We start from the raw sequence: 13,366 nt of genomic DNA, 5'->3' as shown, positions 1-13,366 counted from the left end.
GCTTGAAGCACATTCCAGATAAAGAAAGTGATGCTTGTAAACAGGAAATACTTTACACTACATTTTTCTTAACTAGGTAGGTTTAACAAAAACTTTTTAATCCAAAATTTAGTGGAAATTGTAAGAAGAATTATTAGTGATGTCGACGCCAAAAATAGGATAATTATAAGAGGCTGAAGATTTATGATAATGTAACACACCAAGTCAGTCTAGCCGCTGGGTTAAACGGCAACTTACAAGCGGTAGCATCATAATATCAGATGAATTCATTTCAAAATCATGTAAAACCACTATGAATTGTTTTCTATTGAACAGTTCCTGATCAATAGTACTCGCGATAATTCCTGATAAAAAAATTTCTTGCAATAATAAGTTAATAAAGCGAAGATAAAGTGGTATGCCTCGATCAATCCCTGAAGAATGCGCCATACAATCGACTTCATCAAGCATCGTAGAGGTAATTGAATGCATATTTGCTCCATACACTGATCTGCGGTGTCTTCCTATGTATCAAGTCGATGCCTTTACCCTCTCATTATCAATTTTCCGATCTCGGAGGTACGGAAGGATTGGTGAGCACGATGCGCTGAATCGAACCATCGATCGATCCAGTGTGAATTTCAGGACACATCTAATCGCTGCGCTACACTCGCCGACAAAATTATAAGAATTCGGAACGTAATAAATCTAAGGAACGGGCTATATTCACATCTATCTTCCCAGCAAGGAAGAGAACTGCTAAATAGCAAGCTGAACTGCTTAAATACTATGCTGTCCAAACACATACATGCTCAAAGTCACGGCTGTTCGATAGCTGCGGATAAGATTTCGATAATCAGAGCTGAAGAGTTCCGAATATGACAGACTTGAAAAAGACAATTTATACTAACGTTCTATGTTTATATGTAAATTTCTTAAGCGCAATTTCCATTTTAAATCGGTTATAACTGGGCGGGATTTGGTTACGTTTTTCTGACTTGTGCATCTTAACGCACTAATGATGCTCTTCTCTCGTCCTTCCTTTTATCCCTTCTCTGAAGGACTTTGCAAGATCGGCATGTTGCTCGCGCATCTCCGCGTTTGGGTATCTACCGGAGTGCTTCTGCCGACGGACTTGTGCTTTTAAATTATCGGCTTTATTAGCACTGACATGGAGACGTTGATTTAAAGAGTCTCTTCAACTGCTTGAGGTTTCGAGAAACCTTTTTTCTTCGGCATCATAAATCACTGAGGTATTCCAATCTCGGCCTATCTAGTGATACCGTTCTTAACCTTCTTAGCTAATATCACATCGTTAGTCAAAGATTCAGACGCAAGTGTGTATGCGTTGTAGCGACGTATGTACAATACGCCTTTATACTATCACCAGACCCTAGATGGCTAGAATGATGCTGAGATTTAGTGACCTTGTTTGGCTCATCCCACCCAAAGTTGCCTTATTATAAGTTCTTTTGAGGTGATGAAAATAAGACAATTTATTTTCGCTATTTTTGGCGACAGCTACCATTGGATCGTTTGCAAGACTCCGCCAAGGAAATTGATATTTCTACGAGCATAGCTCTTCGGACTTTTATACAGCATAAGTGAAGCGGAAATGCTAGACGTAAGGTTGCATACTTTGATACACGACAAACGGTATTAATAAAGGTAGAATAAAGCAGTTTCTAAAGCCATGTGTTCAGCAGATCTAGGAATAAGGGAGGACGGTATACTTAGATATCTAAGTGCGTAACTAACACACAGCAGATTCAATAGAAAAGAAAATGTTAGATGATTTAAAACGTCAAAATAGAAATGAAACTGAATCAGTTGATGTTTGGACGACTGACTAACAGAGAATTGGTTAACATGATACAACTTCTTGTCTGCCATGGACAACAATATTGGAATAGGAGGCACTCAAAAATACCGTAACAAGGATGAGGCTGAGAAGATTGTTAATTAACATTGTTAAAACGCGCAATTATAACCTTTTTCAACATGTTGCTAGAACAAAAAAGAAGGAAAGCTTTCGAAAATAATGGATTAAAAAAAATTATAATTTTTATATTAATATAATAATTATAATTAAAAAAAATAAATTATGGATTTGCCGTCTACATTCCAACAGTTCCTCTTGCATGAACTTCGGCTGTGCAATGATAAAATCTCTAACCTCTACTTATGTTACCAACTCTGGAAGTGTTTCTTCAAAAAAGAAAACCTTGTTTGGTGTCAAGACCAAGACAAGAATATGTCTAGAACTATATCATATGAAAAATAAAAACAGGATTTTGATAAATAAGCAACATCAAAATGAAGGTCGTAACTTCAAGTCTGACTAGACTGCAGCAACTATTTATGCTATAAGATAAGATATTAATACGTTTCCGAAATATCTAGATAATAGGTATTGGAAAAAAATCTGTCAGATTGCAATCTATGAAAGTAGAGAATAATCTTCTCATTTTAATATACGATTGAGTAACAGCACATCACAATAAAGAGACATTAACATTTACGTGTACAAATGTTATGACGATAAATCCTAGCGAAATGCAACTAGTGGGATGACAGAATGATGCTCGACTTTATTGGAAAGCGAAGAACGTCCATTTCAACCATATAAACATTAGAAGAAGGAGAATGACAATAAAATTGCCGGACGACAATAGCGACTGACAATAGTTAAACAGTCAATTGTGGCTGTTGCAAGAGAACATTTAACTGAGAATTTTTAGACGAAAATACTTTACTAAAAATACAAGATGAAGGTGCTACGATAATGTACGACTTAATATCAGTATCCTTATGCCAACTTTTTTGTTCGATGAATTATAAGAAAAAATTCCCAGAACCGACTATATCTTAACCTCGGCATTGTTCGATAATTGCAAACTTCTTCTTTAAGAAAACACGAGGTTGTTAAAATAATATTTATTAATTACACGTTGGCTGACGTTTCGGCGGTTCCGCCTGCGGTTCATGTTTGGGTTTTTGAAATTAATCCAAAAAGCCTCAAGAATTTTCGCGCTGATATGTTAGATTCTTGTGCGAGGATTTTAACTTTTATATCAAAATCTTCTTTGTTATGTTTTTCTGCTTTGTACGTACCTAGTGGAGTATTTGGTTTGTTTTTGGATTTTCTATCTAGGTGTTCTTTTATGCGGACACAAAGAGGCCTTCCCTCTCGCCAATATATTCGTCCCCGCATATTTTGCAAGAAATCAAGTACACTATACCCGAACTCATGGAATCACCGTCTCTCCCCTGAGGGTAAATCGTACATTTTTGCATTGTACATAGACGGTCATATAAGCGACTTTCAATTAATTGGCGCCGTAGAGGGTTTGGTGGTATTTCTATACTGCTACCGATTTTTTTAAGCCTGCCCCTTTCAAGTATCGTTTTATAGCTGTGCTTATTTCGTTCTTATTAAAGGGTAGGAGGAACGGGATTTTGTTTTCGCTAGACTTTTTATTACGGTTCATCGCCTTTCCTCTAAACATATCTCGAGAAGTTACAATATGGTAACCGTTGGAAATGGCTATTTCCGTGCCAAGTTGTGTGATTCCTCTCTCTGTTCTCCCCCTGTACATACACCGGAGGCTGTACGAAACCTGTTTCTTATCAGTGCTCTTTTGGTGTGTGAAGGATGAGAAGCGAGATAATTAACCAATATGTTTTTGTTACTTGGTTTACGGTACCGCTTCGTAGCATAGCTGTTATGATATAGGTTAACCTGAACGTTTAAAAATGGAAGCCAATCCTCTTTTGGTCTCTCTGGGGTGAACTTTATGTACTCTGTTTGTCCATTCAATAATTCAAAAGATTTGTTCATCTCCTCTTGTGTGGAGAAGATGACAAAACAATTATCAACATATCTACAGTAGGGTATCGGCCTAAGATTAATTACCGTGGCTTCTGTTTTAGACATGAAAGTAGTAGCAAAACTATGTGCCAGTCGCTGCCCCATTGCCAACCCTCTCTTCTGTGCGTAATATTTGTCAGACCATCTAAAGATTGAGCAGTTTAAGCACTCCTTTAGTAGGGTCATGATTTTTGGAATCGACAAGCCATACATGTTAATTTCTTCTTGGTGTTTAGAAAGGAATTCGAAAATGGCTTGCATTGCGGAGTCATTTGTTACGTTCGTATAAGGGTCGGTAACATCGAACGACTCCATGACGTTAGCGAGAATAAATAGAGGGCTTCAGAATTTGATAACATGTCCCGCGTATAGAAAAAAATTTCTTTATTGGATGGATTTCATGGGTTTTAAAAATGAAAAAATATTATGCAATTAAGATCAAAGAAGTCGTATTTCCTCTGAAAATCTTTTTTCCAGCTTATGCAGTTCATAGCTGTATTTCTCATATCCTAGCGTTCCATGCGATAAATATGATCCATTACACCTTCTGAAAATCAACTATGTTAATTTATTTTCAAAGGACGCCTATTCGGCTTTTTAAAATATGGCCTGTCCTTTGAATATTTCTAAGTACACAACAGAGATTTTCAATGTCAAAACCATTCTTAAATCTGTTTTCAAAAAGCTATTTAATGACTGCTTGCAAAATGTCTGGGGATCAAAACGGAATGCGGAAAAAAAAACCACGAAAAAAATGAGCATTGATACAATGCCGATAGTCGTCAATGTGTTAAATCACATCGTTATTTTTGAGTAAAAACATAAACATAAAGCAACGCTTAGAACTGGAAATGGCCACAAGATATGGACAAGGAAGACTTTACTTACACTCTGCACGAAGTTGGTTGTAAAGGTTTTCGTCCCGGAGATATGAGTCTTCACGTCGAAGAAGGTCGAGTATCAGAAGTTGATAACAACGAAAATAATTGGTGCTGCCATCTAAAAACTATTTGATGAGTTGTACAGAGACTTAACGTTATAATTGAATAATCATTCGTTATTTTCGAGACAGTAAAAAGTAAAAATGCATTCTAAGTGAGTGCCTCGTGAATTCAACGGATATCTGTGAGATAATCGTCAAGATGTCTGTTAAGCATTTGTTTTACGCAACAAAACCGATCTAATTTCTAATGATATTGTGATGTAGATGAAAAGCAGACTCTATACGATAACACACGACGTTCAGCACGTAGAACTGAATGAGACGACACTTCTAAGCACTTTGAAGACGTAGAATTTCTATCAAAAAATCGTTATGATCGTATCGTATCACATCGTAGGAAACAAGTGCTATGCATGTTCAACCTGGTCAATTAAATTCTAAAACAGGCGACAGTGCCGAAATGTTCGCCACAAAGAAAAATCATAAGAATCTGGCGTAATCTTACCAATAAACTAAGATCGCTGTTATCAACAGAGATTAAAGGAATAACGCTGTTTAAAAATAGTTTGTAATGCCCTCGTAGGTTTCATTTGATTTCTCAGATAAAAGATAGATAGTTATGATTGACAAAAATATGCACTAGATGGCATAAAAAATAGTTTCGACGATTTTTAAGTGTTTAAATTTTAAAGCAAAATACAGACTACTTTTTTCATTCTATTAAATTTACGTCCGATCTTTCAACATGTTTGATTGTGACACGTATTTTTGCTGGAACAAATATTCAACGGAACACCACTGCACATGGACGATCGCTTTCCATCCCTGGATGAAATTACTATTCATCATATCAGACCGTTCCACCAAACATTCACTCATACATGAAAAATGTTTTGCGAGATATTTCTATCGAAATATCATATTGAGACATAGAGTGTGCTACAATTCGAAGCGATAGTCAAATAATTTCCGCAATATTACTATTCATTGCCTTAGAAAACGCATGAAAACATAGTGATGAAACACAAAATATAACCAAATTAAAAGTAACTCGAAATTTTTTGTGTAAATAAACTGTGGACATATCATTCTTCATAAACGGAATCAATAAAATCACATACTCGATAAACGTTTCAGAGCCAGCCGTAATATTTCGAAGACAATTTTTTTTCGAATTCATTTGAAAGAGATAAAAGTACTAGGGTGAATTCAACTCCATGACGATTAATGCCAGAAAAGAGCTGAAACATTTGAACATGAAATAATCCATGACGCATAGAGGAATACGCTATTCGTAATTCTCGTTCAAATTTGGATATTCTGTTTCAGCATCTCACGTAATACTAAATTTATTTTCACACTATTGACTATAAAGAAAATTGAATTTTTTCGTGCGATTAACCATATGATTCTCAACGCCCTTTGCTAAGAATAATGGGCTTGCTATTTTATCCTTACAAAGAATATACAACATAAACACGGATGCATCGATGATCCCAATTGTTGGCATATGTGAATGTAAAGTAGAAAACAGATTCAGAGCTAGCATAGTGGCAGTAGGGCCGTTCATTAGAGCGGTTAAAAACAAAAGGCAATGGTTCGATCCTATCCTGGGCTAACCAAGCCTCCCATCCGTCTGAAGTCAGGAAATTGGTACTAGACTTGTCATAGACCCGCTAGTTCCCTCCAGTCTACAAAAACTGGCAACTGTCTTTGGTGGAGAAGTCGAAACTCCGTAGCATGCTTGTCTCAGGAATGGAGAATGAATCGTCTCGACTAGCCTTAAACGACGTTCATATATGAGACTGAAACTCTTCAAACAGCTGCCGAACCCATATGCGAAAATCCAAAGACCTTCGTGGATGATGGATACGAGAAAAGGAAGAAAATGCAAGAATTGCTGGAAACCACACAAATGTGATACATCTGTGATGTCGGGCCATGCAAGCGAAGGAAAAAATTATTGCGGACTTATCGCCACTCCTAATAAGCAGTTAAAGATGAGAACAGTTAAAAATGAAATTTAACATCATTATAAATTGACCAGCGTCAGCTTAGCTTGGGTTCAATGCCGATTTGGGCATCCAAGATCATCCCGATAACGGATGAGTGCTGATAGCGTTGATAGAAGCAAAATAAAACGCGCTGAGAGAAAGGCAAAGCGAGGGGCACGGATGGTGTAATTGACAACTGGTGAACCCCTGGAAAGGGCAATCATCTGGTTGGAAGTTTGCATCGCCCCCAAGTTTTGCAAATTAGCGTCTTAGCGGTTATATTTCGATTTATAATAGCACTGCAGACTAAGAAAAATAGGCAGTTAAAAATGAAATTTAACTCCTAATAGTTTCTCAAATTATGCACTCTAACTAGACATCAATTATTTCACCAGAATTAGAGAAAAAACATAAAGGACATAAAATAATTACAAGAAGCAAGAAATCCGATTCTGTGAAGGCGTGAATATTATACATTTGCCATTTTGCGTGGTGGAAAACAAAGCCATCACGTGAAAAATGACACTACGGTACTAAAAAATTAGAGAATAAAGATATGTTGCCGCACCAAATTAACCTAATTGCATTTGTTCGCCTGAATTTGACCTAGTAGGGACATGGAGAGAGATAGTGTCACTGAAACGATAGTGATACGACTGACAGGCGATTTTTTCGACAGAGAGAAACAGCTGTCCACAAATAATCAGTATAGGTGGCCCTACTGGAGAGGGCTCTAGTTGACATGTGCAAAAAGAAAAGGAAAGTTGGTAAAAGCTGGTAATATGCCAGAACTTGAAAAGCGAACAATTCAAAGTTCAAGACCATCCGAGGGCTGTGAAAACATTTATTTCACAACGCACAATTTTTTTAACGCACCAGCCTACTCTGTCAAATGTGCAACCTATACCAGAAATGTTCACGGTTTTATTCCTACGTACAATCAAGAACTCCTTGACAGCACATTGCATTTTCATAAACAAACAACAACACAAAGAAAAATCAACGGAAAAATAATACGTGTGTCGTGAATTCGTTGACTAAAATCATGAGTGCGTTTGTAGAAGAAGTGGACTAATCGTTCGCTGATCATTCCAACACTGAACCACCTATACCTATAAAAACCAATAGTTGAGGAATAAAACTCACACGAATTTATAAAGGAGATTCATTGCGAAATAAACTAAAAAAAACCTAAAATCAATCACATAAATATCGAATTGGGTGGTAACCTGAGAACGTAACCCGCTTACTCATCTGTGTCCCAGCTCAGCTTCCGAAGACGTCGCACGAGTGCAGTCTTTGTTATGCGTGGTTTCTTCAATACGGCTGAAGTGCTAGCCCATGTTTCACCTGCACAGCATAGAGGTGGAAGAACTCTTGTTGTGTTAAATAAGTGAGAACATAGATCGGCATCATAATTTTGATCAATTTGCTCTTTCAGAGGCCATACCGCGCCCATGATTATCGCTGTCTTCTATTTTCTTTGTCACCCAATAATCTACAATAATGCTTTACGAACATAGTAAACCAGAATTTATTCAAAATAAAGGAAAAACAGTATCAGAAAGATAAATTTAGAGAAAACATCATCGTGTGGACCTGCACAGCACCATTCTTCTAAAAAACTATAAAAACCAAACTATAAACGCAACCTCTTTTGTTTTTGTTTCCTTCTCGATTTCGCAAAACGTTCCTGCCTGAAATCCGGTTCAATTTTCAGGCTGCGTAAAACTCTTCAGTGACGGCGAAGTTGCTAACGTTTTTACCAGCATTGAATGTAATAAAAGTTAACGTATGTATACATGAAAAACGGTTACCATAAGGTATTTCAAATGCGATAGTGCTTAGTTACAAAAAGACGAATATAAGAAGCTTTGCAGAATACTTCTTAATTTTTCTTCTTTGAACAAACACGAGGTTTGTAAGCAATTTTATTATTGGGCTGACGTTTCGGCCGTATCGCCTTCTTCAGAGCCTGGAAAGGTCGATTGACAACGATCTACCAAGCCAAACACGCCAACAACTTAAACAGAGAAACTCAAAAACCAAGTTCCAACCACATAAACAACGTCAAATACTCACCACTTCTCTGCCTCCGACCAACCGTTTGGTTGTGTCTGCGGAAGAGGAGTGAGGTATACTTCCTTCCGGAGTGCCCCTTTATCAGACTAGAAGATCAGTCTTATATACTGTGCGAGATCACGTGTGATTAGGAGGCACTCTTCCTTGCGGTTCATGTTTGGGTTCTTGAAATTAGTCCAAAACGCCTCATGAACCCTGCGCGCCGACATGCTAGCTTTCTGCGCGAGAATATTAACCTTAACATCAAAATCCTGTCCGTTGTGTCCTTGTGTCCTATGCGTGCCTAGTGGAGTGTTCGCCTTGCTTTTAAATTAACCATCTAGGTGTTCTTTTATGCGGACACAAAGAGGTATTCCCGTTTCGCCAATATATTCGTCCCCGCAAATTTTGCAAGAAATCAGGTACACTGTACCCGAGATCATGCAATCACCGTCTCTGACCTGAGGGCAAATCGTACATTTATGCGTTGTACATAGACGGTCGTACAAGCGGTTTCGAATCAATTGGCGACGTAGATTATTCGGTGTTATTTCTATAACTACCACTGATTTCTCTAAGCCCACCCTTCTTAAGCATCTTTTTATAGCTATGCTTAATTCGTTCGAAATGAAGGGTATTTGCAACGGAATTTTATTATCGCTAGACCCATCGTTAGAGCTCATCGCCTTTCCTCTAAACTTATACCGAGAAGCTACGATATTGTAACCGTTGGAAATGGCTATTTTCCGTGCCAAGTCGAGTGAATCTTCTCTCTGTTCTCCTCCCGTACACACACCGGAGGCCGTACGAAACATGTCTCTTGTAGTGCTCTTTTTGTGTGTGAAGGATGAGATGAGAGATAATGAACTAGTATGTTTTTATTACTTGGCTTACGGTACCACTTCGTAGCATAGCTGTTATGATGTAAGCTAACCTGAAAGTTTAAAAATGGAAGCCAGCCCTCTTTAGGTGTCTCTCGGGTGAACTTAATGTACTCTGACTGTTCATTTAACAATTCAAAATATTTGTTCATCTCCTCTTGTGTGGAGAAGATGACAAAACAATCATCAATATATCTACAGTAGAGTATCGGCCCAAGATTAATTACCGGGGCTTCTATTTTAGACATAGACGCAATAGCGAGACTAGGTGCCAGTCGCTGTCCCATTGCCAACCCTCTCTTTTGTGGGCAATATTTACCGGATCATCTAAAGATTGACCAGTTCAAACACTATTTTAAGAGGGTCATGATCTGCTCAATCGACAAGCCATACATGTTAATTTCTTTTTGGTGTTTAGAAAGAGGTTCGAAAACGGCTTGCATTGCGGAGTCATTCGATACGTTCGTATAATCGAACATCGAATGACTCCATGACGTAGGCGCTGTTAGGACGCTCGTAACGTAGATGGTCCAGAAACATTCGGGTGTTCGTGAGATGAGTTAGCAAATGTTTCAGTAACTGGACGACTATCAGGTTTATAAACCATGTTATTCTGTCCGTTGGCCCGTTTACACAACTGATAATTGGTCTAACCTTAAACGTTAATGGATTTGTTGACCACAATTCATCAGTGGATACCAGCTTATGAGTTTTAATAAGCAAGTATAGCACGGGACATGTTGGCAGATCGGTTTTTAGTTGAGAGATAAACGATGGTTTTAATTAGTTAATTTAATTTCAATTAATTTTTTCCTGGAAACTTTGCAGAATAATTGTAAAAGTTTAAAACAAACCTTCGTTCATCTATCTGGGCGGTCCTCCCACAGGTCATTTGTCTCGGGCGAGTTCTGAAATTAAACCAAATAGCTGTCACTTACAAAATATTTTATGGTTCATTTTGATTTATTTTTTATAACTGTTTAAAATAACTTACGCTTTGATCTTGGGCACAAGAGAGAACAGCAGTGGTGGGTGATGACGGTTGACCATCACTGCGCTTCGGTCGAATCCCTCCAGGGACAAAGAAGTCCCTAGAACTCTCCCTCCTGTTTCAATGGTCGGCAGCTAATAGTGAACTACAATAGGTGAACAATTCAAGAATCCTTTAATAATTGCTTATATTTTATTGAATAGAGCATTTTAACTGCAGAATTGTAAAATAGAGCATTCTTTCCTCCTGTGAACATGTCAGATTTATAGTCATCGTTGTTTTTGTTTATTCTTTTGTTTATTCTTTAAAAATCCTGCAGTAGAGAAAGGGTTTTTCTATAATCCACTCATGTTAGCTATTTCTAAAGTTTTCCATTGACAATAAAATAATGCTCTGTTTTGAGAAATAGAAAATTGCTAATAGACCTGGAATTAGGTGTCGTCGTCAATGTACTAACCGCATGTTTAGTCACTTCTTTCTTGTTCTTTAGAATAACTAATGGATATTTCATTTCATTATGAAATTTTCATTGATTTGAAATTTTCATTCATTCGTTGTCTCATTACTTTTGCCTTTCTTTTAAATTTAGCGTTCTCTGCTCTTAACTTACCTAATATGTTATTACTGCGATTGATGAACATCAGAATGAGCTTATAACAACTTTCAAAGAAAAGTACTGCAGGCATTCCAAGGCTCACAAGCGAACCGTATTGCCTTACCGATTGTATGAAATAGTTATTTGGGCCATGAAGGTATGTAAAAATTGATAATGTATTCTCTCTTTAAGTTCAACTTTATTAACATTTCGAATTATGTACTGTTTTGTTTTAAATGTTGGGTAAAAAAGTTGTATGGAATCGTACACAAACCTTCCTTATGTAGACCGAGATCTAACTGAATAGTCTGGTTGAAAGTTGTTTTTATCATTCCTTAAGAAATTTGTATAATAAAGAATGCCTCTCACGTCATCGAGGATACCATGCGTAAGCTAAGGAGAAATATCGTCATCAATCTCTTAGCGATTTTGTTTGTGATTGGAGATTTTTGCAGAGATGTTCTAGATTCTCTAAATTTAGATGGTCTTTTATAATTTTAGGCTGAGAGCTTTATCATTTTTTTCCTGCTACAAGGATGATCAAGCTGTATGAAGTTTGCCGTTGAGAAAACGAAGCTTGACATTTGTGTTTTCACAATTTTAAAAGATCCTAATATATGTTCTTATGAAAAGAACATTGTATTTCTGTTAATGCCAAAAATTTTAAAGATCATATTTTTTTAGGTAGAGGAATGGTCTGCCTAGTATCCATTTTTTCCCAAAAATTAATTTTCCACCATATTTTGCGCTTTTCTTTTATTTCTGCAATATATATGTACATATATGTATCTATTTATTTATATTTTAAAATTATGTTATTGTATAGTACATTACGTCTTCAAATGCTCTTCATAAGTGAAAATTTAGGTCCTAATGAGAAGAAGAAAAAGACCTTTCTTGTTTACGGTCATCAGGTCGTACAGGCAGCTGACAAGAAGATCCGCTTTTATTTTTATCTGTGAGTAACGCAATATGTAATCTAAATGTAAAATGTTTTAAGACTGCTTTGCTTTTATGAAAGTTAGATTCGTTCAAGCTAACAGAGAAGGACGGTAGTTATTCGCTTAGTTGACGAGGTGATATTTTTACTTACGAGTTCCTTATTTCTTATGGGTAGCTATATTCGATATAAATATGTTTCCCAGTGACGATATGATTTTTAAGGGATGCACATTGAAACTGTAAACGTAAAATAACGATGTTAACTGATCTTATTAGGATGAAACTCCAGTTTATTGATTCATGTGCCTTTGCAATGAAGTGCTTTGTGCACTGACTTTTTAGTGTTGTATAATAAAATCATTCTCATTGAAGTGGACAAATCAAGGTCACATTTACTTTTGCATCTATTGCATTGATTCATGTCACGCTTGTCTTCAAAAAGGCAGGATTTGTTATTCACATTAATTTAAGGATTCTTAGTTTCGTCCTTTTTTAAAGGTATTATGATTGTAGTTGTAGTCTAGTTTTTGCTAATTCTTACTAGTGTTTCTTTTCGTTCCAAACATTTATGTAGCTTGTTTCCGAATTCATGAATGAGTCTCCTTTCGAAGCTCCTAAGGAAAGCTCTCAGTGGTCATAAGGGATATTTCTTCAAAAACATTTATATGAAATGATCTTCAAGCCTTCAGAGGCAAAAGAATTACCTCAAGTATAGTCTGAGCCGAGATGTTTTGCTATCTGCTCATTTGATAAAATATAATTCTATTCGAAGAAATGTTGTGTCCTATCAGTTCTCAGTGATGAATATATAATTTTCGTATTGGCGCAGAGCGAGTTTCAAATATGCTTGTGAGTTAAGCAGCAAAAAATATTACATAGCGTGCGGGTGAGGCCAAACTTTGATAAATACTTTTTATGTCCTAAATCAGCTGATGATTTTGATAAAATTTTGTGACAGCTGGTTGAATAGGAAGTTGCACTTTTCGCGCACACTACATCCACAATATTACTGTAAAGCTAACAACGATTTTGTTGGCAAGTCGACTAATATCTGCAAGGAATGCCAATAGACAACGTCGACCTTACCCCATATCCTCCTCTAAGCCTAA

At 36.8% G+C, this 13,366-nt stretch overlaps 1 long non-coding RNA gene across 1 annotated transcript; it reads right to left on the bottom strand.

Moving 5' to 3' along the window:
* Positions 1 to 7,775: 7,775 nt before the first annotated feature.
* Positions 7,776 to 8,733, bottom strand: LOC309797552. Its single transcript, XR_014292701.1, has 4 exons — positions 8,605 to 8,733; positions 8,440 to 8,484; positions 8,038 to 8,285; positions 7,776 to 7,899 (listed from the first exon to the last, which is right to left on the bottom strand). It is a non-coding gene; the product is annotated as an uncharacterized lncRNA (long non-coding RNA).
* Positions 8,734 to 13,366: the final 4,633 nt, after the last annotated feature.

The sequence above is a fragment of the Mesoplodon mirus genome (assembly GCF_964341445.2).
Source record: "Mesoplodon mirus genome assembly, contig: HAP1_SCAFFOLD_709, whole genome shotgun sequence".
NCBI classification, from domain to species: domain Eukaryota; kingdom Metazoa; phylum Chordata; class Mammalia; order Artiodactyla; family Ziphiidae; genus Mesoplodon; species Mesoplodon mirus.
Note: the sequence above shows the minus strand (reverse complement) of the source record. Positions and strands in the feature narration are given on the sequence as shown.